Below are 3,700 nucleotides of genomic sequence, written 5' to 3'. Positions count from 1 at the left end.
CATTTACATTTTAAAGTCACATATAACATTATTTTCCCACTATTAACCAAATGGGGATTAAAAGTTGGTCTTTGGTCTTCTTTTAGGAATCAGATGGTGGAACTGAGACCTCGGACACAATTGCCTTGGGTAAAACATCCCTAGCACATAATGGTGAGCCTAACAATGATATATCAGAATCATCACCAACATTAGGTTTTCCTAACATCCACTCATCTTCCAGAGGTTCTGCTTCTACTTCTGATACTGGCAGTGTGAATGCTATCTTTGAGTATTTCTGGTGTGATTTTCCATGCTGAATGCTTCTACTTGCTCAGCCAGTAATTCATTTGAATATTTGTTTGGTATAAATTGAGATTGATGCATGCTTTTAAAAATTTATCCCTCAGACTGGCAAGAAGACTCAGAAGGTAAAGGTATTTGCCACCAAGCCTAACAAGTCTAATCCCCTAGACCCACATGGTGGAAGGAAAGAACGAAGCCCCAATATATGTGCCCAAATAAATAAATAATATATATTTATATATTTCTAATTACTCCTCAGTAAAATCTTTTCTGTTCTCTTAGATTGTTGGGAGTCTCGTGTAACCAGGATGGCACTGACCTCATTCTATAGCTGTTACTGGCACTGACTTCCTCATCTTCCTGGGATCACAAGCCCTTGCTATCACACCCAGCTGTCACTGAATCTTTATGATGACTAGATTTGAACTGCAATTGAGATATTGAGTCCTTCATTCAGTTCTTGGTTTTGCACTTTAATCAAAGCCACAAATCAAATTCATACTCAGCAATTTATTTTAACCACTATGATTCTTATTTTCCATTGAGCTAAGAACAGGTATATAATGAATAAATTGTCAAAAAATTAAATTTAAATTTAAAAAATTAATTTACAAAAACACTTGCATAAAAGATGAAATGCAATAAGGAAATCAAATTTGAGGGATATCTCCATTATGGAAATACTTGGCACATTAGTGTATAGACCAGTGATTTGTCTCAATACCTTTCCCTTTACAATATATGCTAGATTTGTTGAGGTGCATGAAAACCCACCTCAGCTAGCATCTGAAGTCAATGTTAACCCACTCTATGTCTCTCCAGCATATAACAAACCACTAATCCACGTGTATGAAAAGGGTTCACTTCTGAGATCTGCTGTGGTTCTTTATGGGGTAAGTTTGATTTTTTTGAAACTTTGCAAGTAGAAAACTTGCAAAGCTTATAGAAGTAAAACATTTTTACCATTGCCAGTATAATTAAAATGAACTTATTGTAATTGGCTGACAGTTGAATTGGCTTGTTGAATTAATGTCTTCTATTTTTTTATGTTTTTTAACTTAACTGGAGGGAAATACAAAATTAGACTTTATCCTATTTGAAAAATTGAGTTTAATGTTTTATAAATTGGCATATGGTTATTACAAGAAAGATTTCTGCAGGATCTTCCGATTTTTAATTCTAGAGTCTAATTTCTCTCTGTAAAGTCTTAAATTTAACAAACTTTTTCTACTCTTTGTTTTAGAAAATTTATGACCATATCAGCAGGGCTGAGATTATAGGTAGTCCCAAGCTAGTCTGTATAAAACATTACTATAAAATAACTTAATCACAACCAGGGGAGAGATCCAAAGTAAACTTCACATTTTATAGATTTTCACCTAATGCATGATTGAACAGAAGTTTCTTAAATAAAAAAATAGAAGCAAGTAACAAATTTAACTATATTTACTGAGCCATTTGAAGAAAATGGTCATCCTCAATGATTTTCCAATTTAGTGGCATAAGCACTTCAGTCTGGCAACTACCCAGAAATGTAGTTTCATATCTAGAAAATTAACCAAAATAAACTGTGCTTGTACAGAATAAGTTTGCTTAAAGGTAATTTTCAGAAGGACCGATTGGTTCTGCAAATGTTTGTGACACAGTATACACAATATTCTGTATGTCAGGTGGCACACAAGACAGCAGGCAATAAAATATTGCTACAGTGTAAGGATGTCTACTTACACATTTTTAGGAGACATAAGCTGATAGGAGTGTACATAGTTGAATAGTATGAGGTAAACAAGGCTAACAGTAGACTGAAATGCTGAAAATCATCTTTACATAGATTAGTAAACTCAAATTACAAAAGTAATTATACATATATACTTAGTAAATCAGTATTTATAATATATATTTAGTAAACCTAAATATATATTTAGAAAATCAATAAAGGGCAAAAATATGGAATACACATATACATGGTAATGTTATTCAGCTGTGAAAAGAGTAGAATCATGTTTGTAGGAAAATAAGTTATAATTGACTGTTGATATAAGCCAAATGAATAAAGACAAATACACATTTGGCCTCATATGCAAAATGTAGGTTTTTTTTTTTTAATTTAAGGTCCTAAAAGTATAATGGGGACTATTAGTGAAATGGAAAAGGACTAGAGGGAGTGAAAAAGAAAATGATAAGGAGGTAAATGAGAGTGATTTTGCTTAAATTATGTGACAGATAAGTTAAAAAAAACACACTGAAACCACTTTCTATAGAATTAATACATGCTAATAACTATAATCAGTTAATACAACACTTTTCTTTGTCTGTGTCTGAACAGGAGTCAATTTATTGCTGGGCACTCGAACTAGTTTGTATCTGATGGACAGAAGTGGAAAGGCAGACATCATTAAACTTATAAAGCGAAGACCATTCTGCCAGATTCAAGTCGTGGAGGCACTCAATTTGCTGATGACCATCTCTGGTTTGTTTAAGACCTAAAATTAGCTAAGTAATTATGTGGAGTAATTGAAGTGCAAACTAGGTTAAAGGCTTTCTTAGGTAAAACTGTTCATAAGAAAACACTTTAAATATACCCTTTAACTGGGACAGCAGAATCTCCTACTTGTGTTTTTATATCCTTTTACACTTTAAATAAAATCCCTTGATCTTGATGCACCTAACCTAGGTTGGAGATCAGAAAAACTGCATTTACTTCCTTGAAAGTTCTTTTCAGAGTTATCTCTAAAATTGCATAGCTGAAATCAACATCCACAAGGGCCAACACCAATATCCACCATCTAGCTTATGATATATCAGAAACAACAAAGAACCAAATGGATGAATATTTGGGCAAAAGAGAGAATTTTACCTGTCTCTGCCTTATTACAAGGGCAGATAGACAAGATTAGGTACAAGAATGGATGCCCTAAAGACATCTGCACCTTTCCCAAACAGTGGTTGGTTTTCATAATCTTGATCTGTCAGAGCCTGAAACTTTGACTTTAAAAAAAACAAGTAAGTTGGTGTTAAACTGTGACTACTAAATGAATGAAAAATAAATAATTAAAACAATGACATGACTTTCCTAGGTATGGCTGAGTGGCAGTTTTTTTGTAGACATGAGAGAGAGCATACCCAGAGGCATGAACAGAGGCATCTGGAAGAGTCTAAAGTGAACATGACCAGCAGACTGAATGAGGCCATATGAAAAGAGAGAGGAGATAGACAAAGGGGAACCTGGAGTAGCAGCCAAGAGGTCAAGAGGCCATTAGAAAAAAAGGGTAAAAGGATCAGTGTAACCAAAATGGAAATGCAGCTGGTAGAAGGCCAGCCCAGCAGCTGAGCTGGAGGTTTCAGCAAAAAGGGAAGGACATGCCTCCCAGGAGGACCCTGTAACATGTAAGGGCTGAGGAATGCTGGGACAACC

At 34.5% G+C, this 3,700-nt stretch overlaps 1 long non-coding RNA gene across 3 annotated transcripts; it reads left to right on the top strand.

Moving 5' to 3' along the window:
- Positions 1-47: 47 nt before the first annotated feature.
- Positions 48-3,361, top strand: LOC129685924 (uncharacterized). 3 transcript variants are annotated; one of them, XR_008721557.1, is made up of 4 exons: positions 48-153; positions 390-410; positions 568-1,178; positions 2,612-3,361. It is a non-coding gene; the product is annotated as an uncharacterized LOC129685924 (long non-coding RNA). The 3 variants fall into 3 exon arrangements; XR_008721558.1 differs by lacking the exon at positions 390-410 and having other exon boundaries at positions 54-153; positions 568-841; positions 1,108-1,178; XR_008721556.1 differs by lacking the exon at positions 390-410 and having other exon boundaries at positions 50-153.
- The last annotated feature ends 339 nt before the right edge of the window (positions 3,362-3,700 follow it).

This window comes from Psammomys obesus, unplaced genomic scaffold (genome assembly GCF_907164565.1).
Source record: "Psammomys obesus unplaced genomic scaffold, mPsaObe1.curated_primary_1811, whole genome shotgun sequence".
In the NCBI taxonomy this organism is placed as follows: domain Eukaryota; kingdom Metazoa; phylum Chordata; class Mammalia; order Rodentia; family Muridae; genus Psammomys; species Psammomys obesus.
The sequence above is the reverse complement of the archived record's forward strand: the minus strand, read 5'-3'. Positions and strand labels throughout refer to the sequence as shown.